Source organism: Puma concolor, chromosome C2 (assembly GCF_028749965.1).
Source record: "Puma concolor isolate L17-30 chromosome C2, mPumCon1.1.hap2, whole genome shotgun sequence".
NCBI classification, from domain to species: domain Eukaryota; kingdom Metazoa; phylum Chordata; class Mammalia; order Carnivora; family Felidae; genus Puma; species Puma concolor.
In genome coordinates, this window is record NC_141675.1 from 64,577,237 (window position 1) to 64,604,152 (window position 26,916).

General features: G+C 40.5%; 1 protein-coding gene across 8 annotated transcripts in view; it reads right to left on the bottom strand.

Moving 5' to 3' along the window:
* Positions 1-26,916, bottom strand: part of TNIK (TRAF2 and NCK interacting kinase) — a 405,908-nt gene that overhangs the window by 286,773 nt on the left and 92,219 nt on the right. The gene's annotated exons all lie outside the window — the stretch shown is intronic.

Genomic DNA, 26,916 nt, shown 5'->3' on the forward strand with positions numbered 1-26,916 from the left:
GCAAGCATCCAACTCTTGATTTTGGCTGAGGTCATTATCTCTCGGCTCCGTTCATTATCTCACGAGTTCGTGGGATCAAGCTCTGCCTCAGGCTACAGGCTGGCAGCACAGAGCTTGCTTGGTATTCTCTCTTTCCCTCTCTCTCTGCCCCTCTCCAGCTCACACACACACACACGCTCTCTCTCTCTCTCCTTTGCTCTCACAAAATAAACATTTAAAAATAAATAAGTAAAAATAAAAATTAGGTTTGCGCTTCATTTTCACAGTCTTTCTCTCTCCTCTCTCAGGGATACTACTTCCTGCTGTCCATGTGCTTGCCTAAAATCACACACAGGGGGCGCCTGGGTGGCGCAGTCGGTTAAGCGTCCGACTTCAACCAGGTCACGATCTCACGGTCCGTGAGTTCGAGCCCCGCGTCGGGCTCTGGGCTGATGGCTCAGAGCCTGGAGCCTGTTTCCGATTCTGTGTCTCCCTCTCTCTCTGCCCCTCGCCCGTTCATGCTCTGTCTCTCTCTGTCCCAAAAATAAATAAACTTTGAAAAAAAAAATTTAAAAAACAAAAAAAAACAAAAAAAAAAAATCACACACAGTAATCTGCTGTATCGTAAGCTACAAGCTTCTGTAATTACTTAAAAAAAGAAGCATATATGGCTCTGAGTACAAGCCTGAAGATCTCTCCAGGAATCAGGCCCATAGGCTTCTCTGAGGTACCTGATGACACACATTTTGTGGCTTATTTCCAGGTCAGGGCTCTGCTTGAGAGATAGGCAGTCAGTCGACAAATGTCCTGAATCAGGATCAGTGAAGAGAATCTCTTGATCACCATTCCCAGATATACAGAAAGTTTTGGAAGGACTCAAAGTTTTGGAGGACACAACTCCGATGCATCCTTGAAGGAACCAATTTTTCTATTCTACACCCATAAATGATACCAAATAAATATTATTATGTTTAAGGCCAGCAAAACAGGGCAAGAATACAGTTCATGCTCCAGGACAGTGTCTTAAAATAAGTTCCCAGCTTTTCGTTTTGTTCACCCCAACAGCATAGCTACCCCTGGCAGAGAGCCTCATGCTCTCTGAAACTCTCATAGGGATGGGGTGCCTGGGTAGCTCAGTTGGATAACCTTCCCACTCTTGATCTCAGCTCAGGTCACAACCTCACGGTTTGTGAGTTCGAGCCCCACATCAGGCTCCACGCTTACAGTGTGGAACCTGCTTAGGATCATCTCTCTCCGCCCCTCCCCTGCTCATGCACCCTGTCTGTTTCAAAATAAATAAACTAAGGGAACCTGGGTGGCTCAGTTGGTTGAGCATCTGACTTCGGCTCAGGTGATGATCTTGCAGTGTGTGTGTTCAAGCCTTGCATCAGGCTCTGTGCCGACAGCTCAGAGCCTGGAGCCAGCTTCAGATTCTGTGTCTCCCTCTCTCTCTGCCCCTCCCCTGCTCATACTCTGTCTCTGTCCCTCTCTCAAAAAATAAAAATTAAAAAAAATAACAATAAATAAATTTTTAAAAAACCCCACAAAACAAAAAACAAAAGCAAAAACACCTCTCATCAAGATGAGAAGCACAGATACCTCCTGCCTGAGAGAGCTCTGGACTCCAACACAACTCCACCCCTCCCAGCAACTGTGGCCTCTCTGCTGCTGGTTTCCTCGTCTATAAAATGACAATAAAGTACATATTGCCCACCTCAGAGCACCTTGTGCCAGTCAAACAGGGAAGAGAATGTGAGCACGCAGCTCAAAGGGTAGCCTGACTCAGGCCACCGCAGAAAGTCCTGAAGGAGAAAAACAACAACAAATACACAAATACCCCTTGAACAAGACTGAGCAAGGACAAGAGCCTCACAGTGAGATGGGGTGACACAGGTGCTGCCCAGGAAGGAGGAGAACAAAACTAGGTTTTGAGCAGGGAAGAAGCAAGAGACCCTGATAAGGAAGGGTGAGGAAGGGACATGAAGTCCATAGGCTGAATGTAGAAACAGCAATGTTTGTCTGTGTGTGCAGAGTTTAAACCCGGCATCCTGTGGGCACAGAGACAGCTACAGTGTGACACTTCAATCTTGAGTTTGGACTTGACAGGACTTCCAGTGAAACTTCAGCTCCCTTACTCTCACTTGGGTGTTCCTTGTCCATAATAACAGATGCCGATTCCATATATTTCCCATCCTTATTACATCTCCTGATGGAATTTTTCTCCAGGACTGCATTCCTCAAGAGTCAAAAGTAGAAGATTGTCTGTTCAGAGGAAGTGCCCGGCCATTCGATTACTTCTAGAAATATTTTTTCAAGATTTTCTATGCAAGCAACAGACCTTCAGAAGGCAAAAAGAATTCCTAGACTCTTCCCAAAGTGAGCACTTCAAAATACCTCGGGATCAATGAGCTAAGGCCAAAACAAAATAGGACACTGACAGTGAACCCTAGCTCTGGGTCCTTTTCCCTCTAATATCATTCTAGCCTGAACAGAAGGGAGAAAGTCTGTTCCCACAAAAAGAGAACAACAAATCCATTTAGCAGCTTAATCTGCCCCTTCAACCATGTACCTCCAAGTCTCTAACAGGTCCTTTTATATGGACCCATTTTTTTTGTAATTATTATCTCAATGTGATTGAAGAAGGATATGGTCATTATGTGGCTTCCCCCTCCAAGTCTTTTATGTTCAATCAATCAACAATTAAATTTTAGATAATATTGCATACGCTAATCCTTCTGTTCTCCCTTGCCTGGTCTCTAAGCTGTGGGATGGCTTCATTTCAGTAAGAGTAGTAGGTGATGGGTATAGATGGATGTGCATAAAATTCCATCATAGTTCATCTTCTCTATGAAAACAGTAACTTTTCTTAATTTTCTAAGGTCATCACAATGATATAAAAGAAAGCCAGACCTCACCAGAGAATGTGTAAAAGGTTAATAATATCCCCTCGGATATTATTAATTAATAATTGTTATTGTTGTTCTTATTAACTAACAATTATTTATTGCAAGGAAATGCACTTGGCTCTTTGTAAGAACTGCCTCATAACCCTAAAGCATGGTAAATCCTGTGGTTAGTCCAATTTACAGAGGAGGAAACTGAGGCTCAGAGATGTTAAGGAATCAGTTCAAGGTTTCAAGGGCTTTGAGAATGGAAGAGCTAATATTTGCTTTTTCATTGTTTTTTTTTAATTTTTTAAATTTATTTTGAGAGCGAGAGAGAGAGACAGAGAGAGCAGGGGAGGGGCAGAGAGAGAGGGATAGAGAATACCAAGGAGGCTCTGCACTGACATGGGGCCTCAACTCACAAACCGTGAGATCATGACCTGAGCCTAAATCAGGAGTGGGATGCTTAACTGACTAAGCTACCCAGGTGCCTCTGGAACAGCTAATATTTGAACCTAGGACTGTCTGACTCCAGAGTCAAACTCATAATGACTATGTCATAGATACTAGTCTTATTTCTCCCATGCCTTTCCCACAATACTCATCCTTCTTTTCTCCAAAATTATGCATTCCCTTGACAAAACTTTATTGAAAACCTACTAGAATACATGCTAGGCAGGAGGCCAGATGCTGTAATGCATTCCTGTCTCCATTTCAGTCACTGGCACTAAGTTAACTCCCATCTCCCATAACCCTGTATGAGTATCCAGGTACCAGCACTATACTCCCATTTGTAGGACGAGCCAGGTGCTAATTGTTTGGACCAATGTGACCTTAGACCAGAAAAGTGCACTTCCAGGTCTTTCCTCCATGACATGATGGTAAGTCACCGATGTGCTAGGAGTGTGGCTCTCGCCTTGTGCATTCTGATAATCGATTCTGTCCCTTCCCCACACCTGAGTCTGTGTGGAACACACTCAGTATTCTGGTTCCTCAAGAACCAGGGCTCTACCTTGCTTTTGTCAGTCCCCATCCAAGGAAGATTTTCCTTGCTAGAATGTAAGACCCTGGGGATACAGATGGGTATCTGCCTGTTCAGTGAGGTATCCCAAGCACCCAGCACAGTGCCTGGTATACAGTAGGCCCTGCCTGATAGCTGCTGGTGGAAGAGAGTAGGTCCTTCTGCTGAACTGGTACCAGGCTGACTGATGGCCACGTTGCTTCCTACAAGACTTCTTACCCCCTCTTTTCCTGTCTTAAGAGCATTTCAGCAGGCTTCTTGGGACACTCTACAAGTTCCTGAATCCCCTGATGTCAAGTGACTACCAGAATCCAGTCTGTTGCTATAATTTTCAGATTGTGCGCCTTGGCTGCCAGGCTAGGCCTTCGGGAGCACCTGCAAGGTGTGTTTGTTGGCATATACCAGGTCACGGGCTGATTTCCAGCCCCTCCCAGCTGCCCTTTTTGGCAGTGTTAACTGGTCTTTGCCTAGTTTTATCTAGAAGTATTTTTTATATGATTATATACCAAAATCATGTAAAATTCATAGAAATTTATGTTCAAAGATGTGATAGCAAGAAATTGGAGTGAATAATAAAGCTGTTTGATGAAGTATGGCACATACACACAATGGGCTTTAATCTGGCCATCAAAACATTATAAAGAATTCTGATGACATGAGAAAATGCTTATAACATTTAAAAACCTATAAGACGTTACATGTAGTATGATCCTAAATATAGGAAAACACATTTTTAAAAAAGACCAGCAATAATCATGGAATTATGAAAGATTCAGGATTTTCATTCACATTTTCTGCATATTTCTAAATTTCTACAAGTATATATTACTTTCATAATATGAAAAAAAACTGTTAAGTTACATGTTGCAAACATGTCCCAAAGCCGATATCACTGTGCCTTGACAGTATTGTACTCAAGTTTCTCAGCCATTACAATGCGAATTACTAGCTTATGGTTATCAAGAAACCTAATTAAACAAAACAAAATGAATACAATTCCAATTTTAATTTACTTCCTTTTTATTTCAAACCAGTGAATGGGTCTACAGCCTGGGGTAGAGTCTGCCCTTCCTCTGCTTGTGCTCACTCTCTCTCTCAAAAATAAATAAACATTTAAAAAAATTTTAAGGGGCGCCTGGGTGGCGCAGTCGGTTAAGCGTCCGACTTCAGCCAGGTCACGATCTCGTGGTCCGTGAGTTCGAGCCCCGCGTCAGGCTCTGGGCTGATGGCTCGGAGCCTGGAGCCTGTTTGCGATTCTGTGTCTCCCTCTCTCTCTGCCCCTCCCCCGTTCATGCTCTGTCTCGCTCTGTCCCAAAAATAAAATAAAAAAACGTTGAAAATTAAAAAAAAAAATTTTTTTTTAATTTTAAAAAATAAGACTGCATCAGAATCACCTGAGGGTTTGGTAAACACAGGTTGCTGAGTTCCAGTCCCAGGGTTTCTGACTCAAGATGCCTAGGCTAGGACCAGGAAATATGCATACCTAACAAGTTCTCAGGTGATGCTAATTCTGCTGGTCCCAGAAACACAGTTTGAGAATCACTGATCTAAGTTAAACCCCAAAACAAACAATTCTAGAATCTCACTGGCTTACTGGAATTTTGTTTTCTTAATAAGAATAAATGTTCTTCACAAGTTAGTAGAAAGGCTTTGCTTGTTGCAGTCAACTCAAAAACCAAGTCTCTGGAGCATCCTGTAATACCAGAAAGTAAGAAAGTGCTCAAACAAACAAAATCTCCAGTGTCAAAGGGACGCAACAGATAACTGAAAGAGTTTCCAATGGCCAAAGTCAGAACAATTTGAGCAACAAGATAAATAATGTAGTACTAGAATATAATCCAAAGTATAAAATACAATATCCCTGTGTCCATACTGATATAAATTAGAGAAAAAGACAAATCTCTTATGCAGAAGAATTACAAATATTCTACACAGATACTCTGTCCTCAAGGAGGAGAATAACTCCCCATTCCATACGTGTGGGCTGGGCATAGAGACATCCTTCCAAAAAGGACAGTATGGAAAGGAAGTAAAAGTATAGCGGAAGATGGGGCGCCTGGGTGACGCAGTCGGTTAAGCGTCCGACTTCAGCCAGGTCACGATCTCGCGGTCCGTGAGGTCGAGCCCCGCGTCAGGCTCTGGGCTGATGGCTCAGAGCCTGGAGCCTGTTTCCGATTCTGTGTCTCCCTCTCTCTCTGCCCCTCCCCCGTTCATGCTCTGTCTCTCTCTGTCCCAAAAATAAATAAACGTTGAAAAAAAATTAAAAAAAAAAAAAAAGTATAGCGGAAGAACCTGACAGATGCTACTTTAGCCACATGATCATGGTCAACATCAACAGGGACAGGTCATGTTGATAGTACCTACCCTTAATGATGTGATGAGAATGGCATTTTACCTCTGCAGTCTTCCTCCCCCAAACCCAGCCTAACCATGAGAAAAACATCAGGGTATCAAAGAGCATCCTACAAAACACCCAATCAGTACTCCCCAAAACTGTCAAGGTCATCAAAAATAGGGAAGTTTGAGACACTATCAGAGCCAAGAGGAACCTAAGGAAACATGACAAGTAAGTGCATTGTGGTGTCATGGATGGGATCCTGGAACAGAAAAGGACTGGGGGCGCCTGGGTGGCGCAGTCGGTTAAGCGTCCGACTTCAGCCAGGTCACGATCTCGCGGTCCGTGAGTTCGAGCCCCGCGTCGGGCTCTGGGCTGATGGCTCAGAGCCTGGAGCCTGTTTCCGATTCTGTGTCTCCCTCTCTCTCTGCCCCTCCCCCGTTCATGCTCTGTCTCTCTCTGTCCCAAAAATAAATAAACGTTGAAAAAAAAAAAATTAAAAAAAAAAAAAAAAAAAGAAAAGGACAGTAGGGGAAAACTAGTGAAAACCAAGGGAAGTATCAACTTCATTTAGCTTAAAAACAAAACAAAACACTGAGGCACGATGAGAAGCCACCATCTCTAGGGATGCTGGTCACCCTGACAAGGGAAAAGTGCATCAGTAATGAAAGGCTTTATTCCATCAATTTCATTGGCCACAACTAGTCATATGGCCCCACTCATCCAGAAGAGGACACTGTCAGAACCACCATATGCTAAGAGTAAAGGGAGCACACAACTACTAGATGAACGGTACCAATGACTCCCACAGCACTTGCTTTTCATCCGTTTGAAACAGAAACTTGGGTCACTTATGCCTTGTGCAGATTCTTTGGAGTCAACCTCTAGACTGATGGGTACCATAACTAAGCATCCTGCATGGTTTCCATAGAGAGATTATTTATACTGCATCTAATTTTCTCTTGCTCCTCCAAGTGTCTCCTAGGGTATGTATCGTAATCAGGGGTTCTAGTCTTCTTCTCCAGTGATTCTTTTGATTTGACTCCAGACCCAGCATACAATCATAACCAAGTGAGCTATTTAAGAGTTGTTTGGTGGTTTACTCAAAGGCACAAATGAGTCTCAATGCCTCACTCACTTGTTTCAGTAAAATGAAAAGGGCAGCCCCCTTTTCACATGAACCTGCTCAACCAATTTACAAACCAAGCCCTCAACACGTCTGGTCTGAGCAGAAATCAATATTTCAAACTTATTGTGCTTTCCCCTTCCTCTCCCAGTACCCAACTCAGCTCTTAGTCTGTATGTCTTCCTAGAAACAGTTCCATTTTATTTATCCTCTCTTCCCCGTCCCCTAAAAAGCAAAAAACAACAACAAAAATTTAAGCCAAACTTAATTCTCTTTTAATGCCTGGATCTTGACTCTGTTTGCATTTCTCTCTTTGTGACTAGAGTGAGACTTTAAATTTCATTTTGCTTTCAACATGTCTGGGAAGTTAAACACATGACTGTCAGTGTCAGTGGGCAGTTCTGGTAACCTCCTCCCAAAGGACATAGCTTAACCTTGAAATTGTCTACAAACTCCAAAAGTATCTATCTCTTTCAATAAACAAGTATTCTTTTTTTTTATTTTTTTTTTAACATTTATTTATTTTTGAGACAGAGAGAGACAGAGCATGAACAGGGGAGGGTCAGAGAGAGGGAGACACAGAATCTGAAACAGGCTCCAGGCTCTGAGCTGTCAGCACAGAGCCCGACACGGGGCTTGAACTCACGGACCGCGAGATCATGACCTGAGCCGAAGTCGGCCGCTTAACCAACTGAGCCACCCAGGAGCCCCTAAGCAAGTATTCTTTATATTCTTTATAGGCTATGAAACAGCCACAAGAAGGTCTTGATTCTCTATAACGGTTTTGTGGTGATAGTGGATGTAGGGGTGGGGGTGGGAGTGTGTGTATATGTGTTTTCATTTCATCCACTGAGGTGCTCAGCAGACAGATATTCATTTTTCCCTAATGCAGCAGTTTTTATAGCAGAGACATAATATGGCCAATCAGTACTGAAAACTGTACAAAATGCACCCAAGAAAGGAATGACTGATGGCCTCATGTCAGCAAAGTATTAATGATCAGCACTCCCTATGTATTCTGCACAGCTCAGAATTCTAGAAGTCAAAGCCTAAGTTTTTTGAATGTTGCCCAAAAAATATAATCACAAGAAGATCAGGTGGTTTAATCCACTAACTGTACTTTTCTTAAATTATCTTTCTATATCAACATTAAGAAATTCTCATTTTTCTTAACTGCTTAAAACTCTCTCCATTTAGTTACAACAAATTTGCTCCAATGGTTTAGGATTCTTAGCCTTGCCAAAATTATGGATCCTATTTTCTGGAGTAAGAGTATTTAACTCTCTATATTTACAACAAAGTTGCCATAAGGAACAAACCGATTTAGAAGCTGTTGAGATTAATAATTCATTCGTACACATATCATGTACTTTGGCCCAGGCTCTAACACCATCAACACTTTTCCTAAATTGGTGTCCCCAATCCCTTTATTAGAGATAATGAATTCATCGCATGGCTGGGCGCAGATAGTGATTTCCATGGTCTCAACTGATATGAATCAATCCCCTTAGGGCTGGGAATATGTCTTAATTGTATACTTGTTCTTGAACAAAACTACTGCTTCCATTTGATTTCTTCCCCCCTTTACTTACCCAAATGATTTTCATTCTTACCTCACTCATCAACTTGTCAATTGGAGAACAGGAGCTATTTCCTTTCTTTGTTTGGGATTCTGGCCACAACCCAGGCACCATTTTCCAAGTAATTAATGAGCCCTGCAATGTCCTGGCTTGTGACCACCAGCCTCTTCCTTTGTTATATTACATCTTGCCAGGAGAAGGACTGAATGCAAGAGTAGGCTGCTGCTTAATGAAGAGCAAGCTGCTATTTTTAAGTGAAAATACCCTAAGGTCTTTTAGTTTTGCCACATGGCAAAAGTGTGTGCTTGCAATTAAATCTTAGGCTCATGAAGAAAGTCCCAGAAGCACAAGTATTTAAGAGTTATAGATTTCTAATAGACTGTCAAGAACTGAAACGGAGCACACAATCTGGTAGGGTGGGAACTCAACCTTGGCTCCTACCTGCCACACCAAAGCTGCTTTCCCTGCATCAGCAATGAGAAAACACCAGGATAGCCAATTTGGGGTGAAGGGCAAAAAGAGGTCAAAAGATGAAAGTGGACTTTTTTTTTCCCATCCTTATTCCTTAGAAGCAAGGGGATAAAATGTTGAGGATTTCTTCACCATGATCATTCATGCATTGAAAAGATATGCTTTTAGTGTCTTCTAGGCATCAAACATTAATTTATTTCCTAGGGGCAGAGGACTCATCAAACAGAATCCTTATCCTCAAGAAAGAGTTTAGTGGAAAGAGACTGAAAAGAAGAGCACACAATCTGGCAGGGTGGGAACTCAACCTCAACAGTAAGGAGGGAAAAGGATGAGAGGTCTAGACGGTGGGTTGTTCCTATGAGGTGGTCAGGGAAGGTCTCTAATAAAACGACATTTGGGCAGAAACTAGAGAAAGTGAAGGAGCAAGCAATACGGGTATCTGGAGGAGAAGATTCCAGGTAGATGAAACAGCAAGTACAAAAGGCACTGCAATCAGCCACCTGTTTGCCTGGTTGACCATTAACTACCCTAAAAGCTTAACAATATATTCAGAACTGAGTCACTATAGACAAAACTTCCTCTTTCAAGTCCCTAAACATTGATTTTACCATTTTTGAAAAAAAAATCATTGAAAATGGATTCTGTGACACTCTGCCCTGTTAGAAATATGGCTCATAATGACGTCTTTTCTGATGACTGCCATGCGTAAGTATCATCGTTTATTCATGTACATATTAAGCACATAATCTATGTGCAACATTATACTTCTCCCTTACCTATCGAGCATCTACTCTTTACTAGGTACCATGTTAGTTATGGAGAATACTATGATAAGCAAAGCAGAAAGTTCCTGTCCCCATGGAGTTTCCAGTCTGATGAGGGAGTCAGGCATTAGCCAACTAATACACCACTATAAACTGAGCTTTACACCCTGAAGGAGTGTGCAGAGACTATGAGAACTCAAAACAGGGCCTAGGACCTTCTGGAAGATGAGGAAAGGGTTTTGTGAGGAAATTACTTGAAGGAGTTCATAAGAGGAGAAGAGGATTCCAGGAAGCAGGAACAGTATGTGCCAAGGCCCTGAAATGTACAGGAACAAATTGGGTTTGCTGTATTAAAAGAAAGCAGTGTGTCTGGATTCCAGAGAGTGAGATGGAACAGCAATAAAACTGATTTTGGAGAAGGAGACTACAGTCACATCATGCTGGGCCTTGTAGGCTAAGTTCGGTCTTGATCAAATGGGAAACTATTTGAAATGTTTTGGGCCGGAGAAAGACACGATCAAATAAGCATTTTCGTATGACCTCACTGGCTGCACAATGGGAATACAGGGGCTTTGGGGATAGTATCAGGGGACAATCCACTGAGGTGCTCAGCAGACAGATATTCATTGCCTGCATAAGAAGAATGGTGGTAGAGACAGAAAACAGAAGAGGGAATTAAAAAGCATTAAGGAAGTAGAGTCAGCCAAGCTTGGTCATGGATTTAAATTCAGGAGATTAAGATGTTAGGGGTGACTCCTACTTGGCTTTTGGAACCATAATGATGCCCATCTTTCTTTTGTTCACCTGCTAGGAAAAAAAGAAGAAGAAAAATGACAAAATATCCTAGCTTAGGCACCAAACACACAGAGCACAGTATCTCTTTTCTCTTTAGCAGCCAGCCTGGTTCTATGTTAATACCTGAATCCCTGACGTTCAAGTCTCCAGTGCCCTTGGCTGCAAAGGGTCTGTCACAAAAAAAAAAATGAAATAAAATAAAATAAGAAATAAGGAGAAGCCAATACTCTATGTTAGACTGGAGACAAATGAACTCCTGATCCTCCTGATCCAAATGACTTCTCTGTTTCCACTTCATTATGGTGGCACTTTAGCTGGTCACACCTACAAAGAAATCAGCAAACTGGGTGACTCATTAGGATTTTCTTTTCCAGAGAGCAAAGTACCTAAATAAAGAGTCTCACATTAAGCATACAATGCCAGGGAGTCATCTGAGCAGCAGCAGCAATTTGGGAGAACTTCAAGTGTGGCATTTAGGTTTGAGAGGGGAAGTTAGGAATCCGAGAACTGATCTCACAAACAAAAAGCTTTTATAATAGCCTGTCCTGGATAAGACAGTAATGAGAGGACACAGAGAAAAGTCGTCCTCCTCTTAATGCCAAGGAAACCTAAGAATGTGACTTCTTAAAAAGGAGCAGGTGAAAAGAAGAATTTTAGTGTCATCAAGAGTGACTGTTCTTCCTCTTTGCTAGAAATAAGCTGAGAGTCTAAATCACACAAGAGGCCCTAAGGAAGGAGGCGTTTATTATAAATGAGCCTGAAACTAAATCGTGCTGTATAGACTCTTCTAAGCTCTTCTGAGAATCCTAATGGGATCTTACTCACCTGAAGATCACTTGTTCACAGTCACAAAAGGTTAGGATAATATTTGTAGTTTGTTTTGTATGTGAATCCATCATAAACCTCATCCCTTCCTGTGACCATAGATTATTTTGGGGGGAAGGGTCACCACCCTATGCCAAGTAGGGGCAGGAAACCACAGATTTTTTTTAAGTATATCTTTCTGTAGGAATTAAGTTCAAATAATTTTAAATTGAAGCAACAATGAGTATTCCATAGTATAAAAGGCAAAATCCAACTGAACTTTTAAGATAAAACACAAGGTTTCAGGTACATGTCATTCTTGTGGGTTCCCCACCACCACCTTGAACCCAGACCTCCTGATGGGGATGGGCAGGTACAAGCAGACTCCTCCATTAGGCATGGGTGGCCACAGTACCTAGGGCCCCACAGTGCCTTTCACAGCTGTCATTGTCATGCTAATTTTGAAATACGAAGAAAACAATGAACTCTTAGGTCAAAGAAAGTGTTTTAATATATAACATTAACGTAATTTTCTTTATACCAAAGTAGGTGTAAAATCTATTTTTCAAAAATTTTTATGGAGTCAGATGAACAGAAAGAAAAGTGCCTAGGACCCACCCACAAGAGTCCTACCGTGGCCCTGGGTAGTTAGTTCCTCCTCAGGTAAGCCTCAGAATACAACTGACAATGGTACGTTTTAAAGTATAGTGGTCCAATATCATTGTGATTTGGTGGGACAGTGTCAAGCACTTTTAATTTGAAAAGTATGCACTATATTATTTATTTATTTATTTATTTGTTTGTTTGTTTGTTTGTAAGTAGGCTCCATGCCCAATGTGAGGTTTGATTGAACTCATGACCCTGAGATCAAGAGTCCCATGCTCTAGCAACTGAGCCAGCCAGGCACCCAGTATGTACTATATTTGAAAGTGTGGTTAAAATGATGGGTTTCCTACTAATAGTAGCAGTAAAGTTTGCTTTTTGGAAAATTAGAAATTTTGAATACTAGTCTGATTACTTAATTCCATTTTAAATCATATATCATAATGTTTTTCAGAACTAGTGGGTGAAACTGTTAAGACAACATGAAATATTTGTTGGTTGGGACAAAGCATCTCTCACTAGCACATGAAATGATCCTACACAGTTCTTACATTATACAGAGGGAAGCAGATAATTCATAAAGATTCCCCCCCAAGAATGAGATGTTCACAAAAAAATGAGGTCAGCAAGTCCAGTCTTATCGGCTGGGATAATTTTACGAGGGTCAGACAGCCCTGGAGCATAAACAAGTCACTCTGGGGTCTGGAGGAAGCTGACTCCTGATTCCCAAGAGACAGCATCACACAATTAGATTGTTTACCCTTGCTTAACACAAATTTGACACATTTTCTAAAAACGACCTGCTGGGGTCCTGTCAAAACGGATGATGGAAAGTCAGAATAATTTTCTGGCCCAGAATGTCTAGCATTCCAATAATCCATTCCATTTCAGTCATGTTTTGAATATAGAGAAGGATATTTTCCTCAAGTAATATTTGAAATCAATCTATTCTTGCATGCTTTAGCTCCCTCAGAGCATAGATTCACTGTTGAATCAAAAGAAACCAGTGGAATCCAGGACCTTCTAAAAGTAGTATCCTAAGGCTTCTTTTTTTCTTGTATGTCTTGGAATTGTTAACTCAGACAGAAGGAACTTATCTACTCCCAGAGCAACAAGATCTTACATTATTATTATTTTTTTTAATGGCCAATGAAATCTGCCCCAGGGAGCTGAAAGAGCTGCCCAAAGAAAAATATTCTGTATATCTTTCATGAGCATTCAGACTACAAAATAAATAAGATAGAGCATATAACATCATTACAAACATGCTGAAAAGGGTAAACAAGGTTCTCTATTGGCTTATTCACCACTGCCAATATTAGCTATACCATCATCCTCCTACTATTTACGTAAAATATTGTCACTGGTAATAATAGAATCAGGATTTGAACTGAGGTCTGCTTAGGCCTAAATTCATGCTCTTACCCCCTGTATTAGAATGGTGCCTGGAACAAAGCTGGTAGTCAATATACATTTTTGAGTTGGAATCTAGATTAAGAAGTGGGCTGTCTGATCCAGGATTCTGAAGTATCTTCTGGAGCTACTTTGTAGCTAATCTCAACTCCCAGCATGAAAGAGCTCTTTAAAACATCTGATAGGATTCAAGGACTACACCTGATAATGCCCTGTCTCAAATATTCTTTCAGGTTAATTTTACTCCTTATTGAAATTCAATTAGGATGAGAAAAAATTAAGTATTACAGTTAAATAACCAAATAAGTAAAAGATTTCCATACAAAAAGTTTAAAGTTCTGTTGCTTTGGTTTAAAGAAAGGAATGTCCAGGGGCGCCTGGGTGGCGCAGTCGGTTAAGCGTCCGACTTCAGCCAGGTCACGATCTCGCGGTCCGTGAGTTCGAGCCCCGCGTCAGGCTCTGGGCTGATGGCTCAGAGCCTGGAGCCTGTTTCCGATTCTATGTCTCCCTCTCTCTCTGCCCCTCCCCCGTTCATGCTCTGTCTCTCTCTGTCCCAAAAATAAATAAACGTTGAAAAAAAATAAATTAAAAAAAAAAAAAAAAAGAAAGAAAGGAATGTCCAAAGACTCTCAATCATTTAACTGGACTCCAGGTCATAGAGTATACTGCAAATATCCAACACTAGCTAACTCATGTGTGTGGGTTTGCGTACTCATTTCATTCTTGAAATTCCTCTAAATGCATTTCATGCATTATCTCACTTAATCCTTGTGAGGTAGGTACTATTATTATTCCTATTTTTTAGAAGAGGACACAATGGACAGAGGTTAAGCAATTAACCCCATGTCAAACAGCCAACAAGCGGCAGAGCCAAGATTCTGGACCCAAAGGATCTCATGCCAAAGCCTCTGCTCTAAAACACTTTGCTCTGTTGCTTCCTATAATAATAACTACCACTTACTGGACACTTCAATGTGTCCCATATATCCTTTATATGCATTATCTCATTAACTATTTGCAGCCACCATAGGCAGAATATTTGTATGTACAAGTGTGTATATGATGCATGCAGATAGAGAAGTAGGTTTGTGTGAATAACCCCACTTTCTAACCCATCACTATAAATCATTGGATCTATCTCTTAACCCTTGAAAGAAAGTCTTTTTAGATACTCTATGATTAATCACATGAAGAACTCCTACAAAAACTGCATTGTGTATCATCTTTTCCATTAGGTGTTTTAAGTGAATCTTCATTTCAACATTTCAAGTTGAACAGAATTCATTTATTCTCACATTCTTGCTCTTTTTTTCTTTTCATTTTAATATGAAATATAACAGCACCACAGGAAGTTCTGCAATATCGGTAAGGACAGAGTTTTAAGACTGTCAGAGTTTCAGGGCTATCATTAAACGTATAAAAGTTCAGAGGAAAGTCTCCAATGCATCGTAGCAGCCAAATGTCTCAAATCTGTATGTACTTTCCACTAAGTATTATAAGACTCCATCATGTATCCTGGTTATTGCCATTGCTAAGAAGATTTGCTTTCTCCTCTTCACTTACTCAAGTATGTGGTTTATCTCTCTGGGGTCTGACAAGCCAGCCAGCACTGGGCATCAAGGCCTTACCCTCATCTTCTCACTTCCCAGAAGAACAGTTCAACACAGAAGTTAAATGCCCTGTTCAGGCACCCAGCCCACCCCAAATCTGGACTTAACGCCTTCTCTTTAATCAGGAAGGGTGTTTCACATAATCAAGTGATCTCTAGTCCTCAGGGCCTAACTAAGTGCATGCTTCCCCAATTTAAATATGCATATGAATAATCACCTGTCCGATCTTGTTAAAAAGCAGGTTCTGGGAGGGCCTGAGATTCTGCATTTCTAGCCATCTCCCAGGTGGTGACAACCACACTACTGGACAGCAGATCACACTTGGGACACTAAAGGTCTAGTTCACAGGCAAATGCAAAAAGTAAAAAGTAAATGTCTGTGTTTCAGTTTTTGAGAGGTTCATCTTGGGTTCAAATCCAGAATGATCTATAGAATTTTCCATTATTTCATGTGGCATGAAAATTCTAGATAATCCTTAGAACTATCTATTCACTTTTCTAGTCTTTGGACTCCACAAGGTTATCTCATTCTAGGTAGGAAGGGAGACCGTTATCCCATACATAAAGTTCACCTAGCCATGTGTCCTCTTATGTCCATTTATCCAACAGTAAGCAACTAATGACTTCAAAATGATGAATCCGTGACACAGATGTGTTCAATACTCAGTGAACTTCTCTAACTCAGACTACTTTGGATGCAAGGGTTGGTACCACTATGTAAATAAGGAACTTTTTCACTGTACAGCTTAATGAAGCAAGTACAGGCAGTACAAATTCCTCGGAGAAAATGCTTGAACACTGAAGAGCAACTTGTGATTAGCATATCAATAGGAATAAATAAAGAGTTTTAAGATACCTGAGGGTACTTAAGGACAGAGGTTTTTCAACAAACTTCTTAAACTTCTGTTTATACTCCTAAACTACGTGGTAAATTCTTTCTTCTTAGACACTTTAAAAGATCAGATTCAACCCAGGTCTCCTGTCTGAAAATGAATAAGGTTTTAATGCTCAGAAATGCAGAAGTAGTGTCAAGGTTACTTGATTGACCCAAGTCAAAGAACCTTCTAGAATAACAACATATTTTGGCTGGGTTTCTACCTATCCTCTTAAGTGCGATATTTTAAAGAACATATATTTCACATATTGGCGGAATTACTAGGTCACCTGCAAGAAGCAAGATAACTCTTGACCTTTTTTAACTGGTCAGAGAGGAGCAATAAAGCATGTAGACAGTACTGAAGGATGGCTTGTCAGTGTGGCTCCTCCACTTTAAAAGGTATCCTAAGAACTAGAGGCTGTAGTTCTCAATTAAACCAGAAATATCTAAATTAAACATTTAATTAGATCACTGAACTCTTGAGTTGAGCAGTCGGTCCCACCATGCTTTCATTCTTCCAATGAATTATATCTACTTAAATCTTTGATGTCAAAAGGTTGCAGATGGCTCGCTGCCAGATTGCGCCATTACTGTCAGTGTGACCAAGGGCATGTCAAACTTCCTAAGGTTCAGATTCTTCATCTGTGGAGCAGGGATACTAAGTAGTAAGTATCTGTCTTCCTTATGACATTGTGGAATGGAGCCTTTCATATAATGGGCATAAGTACTGTATATACCCACTCTACTTATATGCTTGCATACTAGTATGCTTCTACTGTTAAAAGAATGGGGTTTAGTCCATGAACTTTAAAAAAGACACATGGGGGCGCCTGGGTGGCACAGTCGGTTAAGCGTCCGACTTCAGCCAGGTCACGATCTCACGGTCCGTGAGTTCGAGCCCCGCGTCGGGCTCTGGGCTGATGGCTCAGAACCTGGAGCCTGTTTCCGATTCTGTGTCTCCCTCTCTCTCTGCCCCTCCCCCGTTCATGCTCTGTCTCTCTCTGTCCGAAAAATAAATAAACGTTGGAAAAAAAAAATAAAAAGACACATGAACCACAAGAACAGTCAAGAACTACCACCGAAAGTCCCTATTAAATCTATGAAACTTCTGAGCCCAGAGAGGACCCGGGGTAAAAAATACAAAGAGATTCTTCCTTAGCGAACTGCCAAAAGAGTTCTGAACGCCACTTAACTTCTAAGGTTCAAGTCCAGAGAGATAGTAGCATGTAACCTCAATGTGACTTTCCACAGCACACAAGCCCACAGGGCCGTGTTTTGACTTAAGTCAGTTCTGAGACTTGAGTGTTTCATTGGGATATCCAGTCCTTCATCTGAGCAATATTGACATTTGTTATTTCTTACAACTTTTATTCTAGAGGATTTTTGTAAATAACCTCCATCCTCCAAATCCTCCAAAAAGTAGACATTAATATAAAGTACCATTATTCTAACAAAATCAAATTTTCAGGCCACGTTTATATCTTAGGGTGACTGCACCACCAGGAAAAGAAGTGTCCTCAACTGCTACTTCCTCTTAGGGAGAAATCTAATTCAAGTAATGCATATAACTCAGTCAATAAGAACACCAAATGGAAACATATGCCCTTAGCTATCTACTCTTACTTCTTTCTTTTTTTAACTAATATTCAGCACTACACACTTAATTGCTTCTACTCTAACCCAAATCACTGCCTATGAAGAGCGGATTTTTCTCCCCCCCTATTTACTTTGGAAATAGACACCAGGCATAGAGAAGTTAGTTGAGCTCGTGTGCCCACCAACTTACAGCATCTTAGCTGATCATCAGCTCCCTGAGCTGTGTTCTTCATGGAAATCTACAAAGAAAACCTCTCAGCTTTAACCAAGACCTTAGAGTGAGAGGGCAGCTGTAGCAGAGCTCTGTGAACCAAGGCTACAGGCCTAGGAGTTGTGTGTGCCATACCCTTCCTGAGAAGCAAGATCCTGAGTAACACATTGAAACCTCTGGATGTTCATGTTCTCACTCAGGAGTGGGTATCATAATCCTAACTAATCTCCAGCTTTGACTGTTAGAATTACAACATAATGACCACAGGCTTGGAAATGCAAAGATGTTCCCTAGAAGAAGATATTTATAAATCATTTATCTGCTAAGGGCTTAATATCCAAAATACATAAAGAACTCATATAACTCAATAACAAACAACAACAAAAACAACAACAACAAAAACAGTTAAAAAATGGGCAGAGGACTGGGGCGCCTGGGTGGCTAAGTCAGTAAAGCCTCCAACTTCAGCTTAGGTCACGATCTCACCGTTGCAAAGTCTGAGCCCCACGTCAGGCTCTGTGCTGACAGCTCAGAGCCTGGAATCTGTTTCGGATACCGTGTCTCCCTCTCTATCTCTGCTCTACTCCCACTCGTGCTCTCTCTCTCTCTCTCTCTCAAAAATTAATAAACATTTAAACAATTTTTTTTTAGAAATTAAAATAAAATGGGCAGAGGATCTGAGTAGATATTTTTCCAATGAAGACATCCAGATGGCCACAGGCACATAAAAAGAAGCTCAACATCACTAATCCTCAGGAAAAGGCAAATCAAAACCACAATGAGATATCACCTTACACCTGTCAGAAAGGCTAGTGTCAGAAAGACAAGAAATAACAAGCATTGACAAAGATGAGGGCAAAGGGGAACACTCATGCACTGGTGGTAGGAATGTGAATTGGTGCAGCCACTATGGAAAACAGTGTGAGGGTTCCTGAAGAAATTAAAATTAGAGCTGTCATATGATCCAGCATTTTCACAACTAGGTATCTAACCAAAGAAACCAAAAACAATAATTGGAAAAGATATATGCACCCTTACGTTCATTTCAGCATAATTTACAATAGCCAAGATATGAAAACAACCTGTGTTGTTGGATGAATGGATAAAAAGAGATGTGGTATATATGTGTATGTATGTGTGTAAACATATATATATACATGCATGTATACATATGTATGTATGTATGTATGTATGTATGTATGTATGTGTATATGTGTATGTATATATGTGTGTATGTATATATATACATACACATGAATATATATATGCAATGTATACAAATGGTGACTCACTGTTGTATACTTGAAACTAATATAACGTTGTGTCAACTCTAAATAATAAATTTGTGACTAATAAATTTAAAATAAAATTTAAAAGGAATACATGAAAAAAAGTTAATTAAATTAAAAAACAAAGATGCTCCCTAGAGACTATTGCACAGAACAAGGAGTCTCTTCAACACCAAAATGCAGATGACCAAATGCTGGGGTGTGAGGTAAGTGGTAAGTGGGGTATGACAGGAAACCTACTTACTTTTAGATATTAACAAACATTTGGATTTGAACAAGAACTAACACTACGATGCATAGTATTCAAGTCAAATTTCAAAGAGCACACTTAACCACAGTATTACTCATCAACTTAACCAGAAATTCATAAATATCCTGTGCTTCTGGATGGAAAAACAATATTCAAAAAAAAAAGCTTTTTGTTTTGGAGATTGCTATTTTGCTTTGGGTTTTTTTTGTTTGTTTGTTTCTATTTTGTGTTTTCCTCCATCCCTTATCAACACTGATTTCTTGACCACAACTTAAATTTATAGCATATTTACTCAGATGACTAACTGTAGGCTTTAGTCTTGTTCAAGCAAGTCTTGTCTTCAGCAACATGCTAAAATCACCAGAAGGGTTAGCTGAGGGAAATCAGGATCTGCTTAATTTGAAACTCCTTTTAAGAGAATCTACAATTGAGGCACCTGGCTGGCTCAGCCACAAGAGTGTGTGACTCTGGATCTGGGGGTCATGAGTTTGAGTCCCACATCGAGTGTAGAGAGTACTTAAAAACAAACAAACAAACAAACAAACAAACAAACAAACCTTAAGAAAAGAGAGAGAATCTACAATCAACTCTGCCTCCATCCAAAGAAAAGGACACAGTGCCCTGTGTTTTCACTAGCCTTCACCGTTTTGACACATAGTAAGAGAATGAGTGAGATCGACATGGGCAAAACTTGCCACTGAATCATCTGATAATAGTTTTTAGAGGCACTGCTAGTATTCTTCGGTTATGGGTACTACATACCTATAACCTGAAGGGAAAAAAAAGGCTGAATAGTGTGGCCCTTAGTGGTGCTAGAAATGAAGAATCTTTACACAAGTATTCGCAACTGGCTTTCATGATAAATTACACAATAAATCGTTTGCATCCTCATACTGTAGCCAGGTCACTCTCAACTACATTACCCAGAAGTTCTTACCTATCATCCTCTGTTTCATTGTCCCTCCCAGCCCCCCAAATCCTCACACATAAACCTAGATCCCCGAGAGGGGCAAATATAAAAGCAAAGAGTAAGCAATTTGCTACAGTGCCATGCCGGGTTACGGGTACCTGGTTTTCCCTCTGCTCTGGATAGAGAAAAGTACGGATTATGCACCTGGCAAATATTTGCATGGTCTCCAGAGCAGTTACATTCATCCATTTGCTCACAAAAGTACATAACTACAGCTGAAAGAAAAAATCAATTCAATTCAACAAACATTTAACAAGCTCTAGTCTGATTGCTGAGCCTTTGGGAAAAAAAATCATGCACCTGGCTATTGAAGCTGATTTTTGAAGAAGTCTAGAAATATGCTATTCTCTCCCCTCTCCCACCAAAAGCAAATCATGAGAAAAAAAGCAACCAATTCCCTCAAATGATCAGCACAGCCCCATTTCATATTGTAAAATGTAACTAGTGCAAAGCATGCCAGTTCCTTTTTGTAGAAGGAAAATAATTCCCTTCTTATCTTTCTGGGGAAACAGCAATTTGGTTTGTTGTATAAAGAACAGTGTCTCCACTTGCTAAGAAATCAGTGATTAATTACCTAGTCATCAATCACCTGTCAGTATTTTGGATCTAAAGATTAGAATAACTACATATTGAAATAAGTCATGGCATCATTGCTTTATATTCTGAATTCAGACTTATCAGGGATCTACATAAAATGAATTCTAACATGCAATACACGGGCAGGGCAAAACCAATCCCTGTCAAACATTTAAAGAGATTTAGGCTACTCGACCACGAGCCAGGCTCTATCACCTACTTGGTGACATCAGGAAAGTCATGTATAAACTCTGAGACCTCAAGGGCTCTGTCTGTAAAACAGGGATAACCATACCTCTTTTATCTCATTTGTGGGCATCATAAAGTTCACGTGAAATAATGTGAAGGAGGGTTTTATGAAAATGGTTAAATTCATCAGTACTGATGCTTAACTCCACAGTCCCGAAGACATGGCAGAAGGAAAAGCTAAGAAAATCCATCTCTGTTCCCCAAAGTGCAAAACAGGGTCTTTACAAGTTCAAATGAGCTGTGGCCCCTTTTGTTTTCCCACAGGGATGGTTAGAGAATCCTGTCCATGACACTAGTTTTAGAAAGAAGGGAAAACACTTTTTCCTTATCCTATTTTTTTCTGTTACATGATGCAGTAGGTGGATACTTTTTATTTAGCTTGTCAGTATTTAAGCTGCTGTTGGCTATTAAATATTATATTTAGTGTCAGTCTCCGGGATGAAACAGTTGACATTAAGCAAAAATGACACATATTCCACTAAGATAGGGCGTTCCAAAACTCAGCAAAACATAGGAGTAATATGATCTTTTCCTTTTTTAAATCATCTACTCTATATTGGCACTAGAGACAAAATAAGGTAATGTTCTGGACCTCAAGGAACTCAGAGTTTAGAGTGGAAACAGCCAGAACATTACAAAACTGTGAGATCACTCTAGCGAGAAGATGTCAGTAAGTAGGTGTCACAAGGTACAGAGGAGGGGGCTGCTGTCTGAGCCAGGTGTTCAGGAGGGAGGGTAGCTGGCATGAATAAATAGAAAGCGCCTGCTGTGTACATGAGTGCAGCAATGAGATAGCACTGAAGCACACTGTGAGTCAGGCTGGAGGGAGAGACAGAGATCCCATCATGAGGGACCTGGGAATGGAAGGTGTAGAACCTAAGAGTGGGGAACGCTCTGTGGATTGATGCAAGGAAGGGAGTATCAGGTGAGCGTGCATTGATGAAGGAACAGCTGCACGAAGGAGACCCTGACATTCTTCCACCCAGAACATTCCACTGTGAGCGAAATACTACATCTAAAAGAAATTTCCTGCTAAAAAAGGAAAGAGTTGATACACTTAAAGGTAAAAGGGAACCTAACTTGTAAAACTGTAATAAATGTAACCACAGCCTAGAACATGTTAATAGAGAAAACATCAGCCACACTCTTTTAGGATTTGTACAATATGCTTGTACATTTTTTATTGACCTCGACTTCCACCTCCACCTCAACCTAAAAAGGATCATTTTATGTACATATAAATGGGGTAGAAAAATCAAGGACTCAGTTTCGGCTTCCTAGAACAAGATGTAGCCCTTCAGGTGCTGGGTACTCAGTCAACTGGAGGGTCAAGTGGGTTGTCGGTGAGTCATCTTGAGGAAAGCCAACACACAGACAGGCAGATGTGCAGGACCATTCCAGGCTCACTGGGAAGCCTGAGTTGCAAGACACTATCCAGGAAACGATTACCTCTACAATTAAGTTAACTGGGAATATTTTAAAAAGAAAAGACCAGGGGGACACCTGGGTTGCTCAGTCGATGAAGCGCCCGACACTTGATTTCAGCTCAGGTCATGATCATGATCTCATGGTTCATGGGATTGAGCCCTGCATCATCAGGCTGCATGCTGACAGTGCAGATCCTGCTTGGGATTCTTCTCTTCCTCTCTCTCTGCCCCTCCCCCATGCAGGTTTTTTCTCTCTCTCTCTCTTTCTCTCTGTCTCTCTGTCTCTCTGTCTCAAATAAACATGAAAGAAAGAAACAAAGAAAGAAAGAAAGGGAAAAAAAGAAAGAGAAAGAAAGAAAGAAAGAGAAAAAAGAAAGAAAGAGAAAAAGAAAGGGAAAAAGAGAGAGAGAGAAAAAGATAGAAAGAAAGAAAAAGAAAAAAGAAAGAGAAAGAAAGAAAAAAAAGAAAGAAAAAACAGAGAAAGAAAAAGAAAGAGAAAGAAAGAGAAAGAAGAAAGAAAGAAGGAAGGGAAGAAAGAGAGAGAGAAAGAGAGAAAGAAAGAATGAAAGCAAGCAAGCAAGCAAGCAAGCAAGGCAGGCAGGCCAGGGACTGGGGGGAAGAAGGGAAATAGGGAATGAAGAGTTATTGTTTAATGGGTACTGAGTTTCCATATGGGACAGTAAAAAGTTCTAGATTTGGATGGTGGTGATGATTGCACAACTATGTGAATGTACTTAATGCTCCTTAACAGTATGTTGCGGTATGTATACTTCGCCACAATAAATAAGAGAGAAAGAGAAGCAAAACTAAAAAGTAGTAAGATTTTGAGTAAATTCAGCGAGGAGCCTCATACTGTCTTTCTGAATGTGATGCACAGACCAAAACACAGTTTATCAAGAAATGCTTTAAAGAAAAGTATCAACGGGAACATGCTAGTGGTCTGCCAGAGACTGTATGTTCCAGGGGACTCTATCATGTAATTAGGGCAGGTTTTCTAAAACAATAGAACACTTTCCCCCTAAAGGAGACAGATCTCTTCACATAATCTGGTTCATAACTTTTCCATGCAGCCTAGTAAGATGATATTATCATCACCATGATTATGATGGTAGCTATTTGGTATTTATTAAGAGTTCTCAGTGAGCCAGCTGCTAGTCTTTTCTCCTTTGTTGTAGATGGGAACAAAAAAAGACAAGTTCTGTGCATTGCTTTGGAAAGTAAGCAACAGGACCCAAATCAGAAGCAATGCCCAAGGCCACAGCACTTGGCAGGAGATGTTGTACTCAGCCTGATTTGGAGGCCCTGGCAATGCTTTGTTCCCCCATTCCAAATCCTCACCGCCAAGCAGCGCTCCAACTTAGAAAAGAGTATGTATTTGCTTGTCAAACAGCAGATATTTCTTTTTGCACTCGCAAAACATCCAGTAGATTTCATAAAATTACTGAGGTTAAAATTACAGAGGTTAAACCACAGAGATAAGAAATTCAATCTCTGGTTTAATTAATTGGTTAGTAATAATTGGTTATTCTTTTTTTTTTTTTTTTAAGTCTCAAATGTTTCCTATGTAAAAAGCAGTTAAAACTGTGCATGGCTCTAAATTCTGTGCCTGTAATCCTGGCAGAGTTTTATTTTACAGGTTGCAAAAAAACCCCAAATAATGGTAATTACATAGTAAATATTGACTGCTTAATTACATGAGACTGACTTATAATCACCAAGTCATTAGGGTGTTATGAGATCTAAAAACTACAAGCCACCAGAGTGCTGTGCATCAAGTTATTTGGCAATTCACTGATATGAGGTAGAATGGAAGTATTTTGAACTAAAGCAATCTCAACACTTCAAATGAAAGGTGGGTACACATGTGCCAAGCCAGCAGAAGATGCTTATTAATAAAGGCTGATGATGGGGCGCCTGGGTGGCTCAGTCGGTTAAGCGTCCGACTTCAGCTCAGGTCATGATCTCGCGGTCCGTGAGTTCGAGCCCCGCATCGGGCTCTGGGCTGATGGCTCAGAGCCTGGAGCCTGCTTCCAATTCTGTGTCTCCCTCTCTCTCTGCCCCTCCCCCGTTCATGCTCTGTCTCTCTCTATCTCAAAAATAAATAAAACGTTAAAAAAAAATGAAAAAAAAATAAATAAAGGCTGATGCTGAATAAGTGAATAAATGAGGTGAACGGAGCCCCATGATAGAGGTAAGAGTGGTAGAGACTCCTTCTCAGAAGCAAAGACACCAAGAAGAGCCCCTATATCACCTGAGAAGCAATACCTTAGTCCAGTGGCTCTCAATTCTGGCTGCACACTAGAAGCATCTGGAAAGTTCTGGAAATCACTTCTACCCAACCATACACCAAACCAACTAAAACCAAGTCTTTAGAGAAGGACCCAGATATGTATAGGTTTTCAAAGCTATCCAAATGATTTCTATAAACAGAGAGGGCTGTGAACCACTAGTAGCAATAAGAAATCCCACGTCGTCCCCTGCAGCAAGTTTTGGTAGCAACTATGGAGGTCTTGCCGCATAGCAGAGAAAGAGACCCTTCCACATGGCATGTGGCATACAGGCACTCACATAGGTCTTCCCTCTGTGCTCACATAGCAACCATCGAATTCATTACACCCGACAGATCCTAGCATGAGGTACCATGGTCTTGAGCCAAGTTAGACACAAACAACATGGAGATCTATGAGGACGAAGAGTGCATCAGCCAACACATTTCAAGCGTGAATGATTCACTCTCACCCACCTCCTAAAGTTCTAGAGTGGTACAACCAACTCTTATTTCCTCTAATAATCCACCTTCTCTTTACAAATCACTGAGAGGTTGAGTTTTCTTTTTTTTTTTAACACTAAAAATCAACTATAATATCTAAATGGTAATTATGTCATTAAACGCCATGTAAGAAGTATTGCAAACTGGATTTAACATAAATAATGCAATTCACAAGGCTATGTGTGTTTCTGACTTCACCTTCTATGAATGCTTCTTTCAGATCGTAAAACTTATAAAAATAAGACCATGGAAAGAACTAGTAAGCTAGGCTCCACTGGCACATGTGTTTGGGAAGAAGAAAAGGTTGCTGAGTGCCTACTGTGTGTCAGGTGCTGTGCTGAGGTCTTCCATACACATTACACTTCGGGCTTCCCAACAGCCCTACACTGTGCTGTTACTAACAGATGAAGAAATCCAGATTTGGAGAGTGAGTTGGCTATCTTTACACAACCAGAACGAGGAAGAGCCTGACTGTGAATCCAGCTCAGTCCTTTTCCAAAATCCTTTTTATTTTCCATTTACAAAAATGCTAAATTGCACCCCAAGATGTGCAAATGCCAAGGCCTCAAAGCTTCTTCCATATCTCCCTTCCACAATCCATTCAGGTCTCTACTCTGTCTGGGCAGCATTAATTGCTCCATATTCTATACTCCCACTGTCTCTGCCCACCAATTTTAAGAGTTTTGCTATTTTGTCTCATCCTTAAAGAAATGGTTCTCAACTGGGGACGGTTTTACTCCCTAAGAAATATTTGGCAATGTTTGGAGAAATTTTTGATTGTCATGACTTTGAAGTGTCATTAATATCTCATGGGTAGAGGCCAAGGATTCTACATGTTCTAAACATTCTACAATGCACAGGAGAGCCCTCCACAACAAAGAGCTATCCGTCCCAAAATGTCAATAGTTCCAAGATTGAGAAACCCTGCCTTGAGTGATAATGTGGTTTAACAAATGTGCTTTCGTGTCTTCCCCTACAAAATCATGAGGAGTAACGAAGACAATATATATGAAAGCTTTTAGCACATGGTAAGCACCCAGAATCCTGATTAGATAATCTGACTGCACACTTTCGTAGAGCAGGAACCACCTCAGTTGGCTCTACATTCTTCCCACACAAAGCTCAGGGTTTTTTCTTTTTTTTTAAGTTGGCATTCAACAAATGTTGAAATAATGCACTCTTTGTATTGGAAATTCTTGATTAAAAAAACAAATGCCACTATTATCTAAGAAATACAACGTTCTCCCCGTATTCATCCCTTACTAAACAACAAGTGAATAGTATAATTTCATGATTCACTAGAACAGACTATGAAA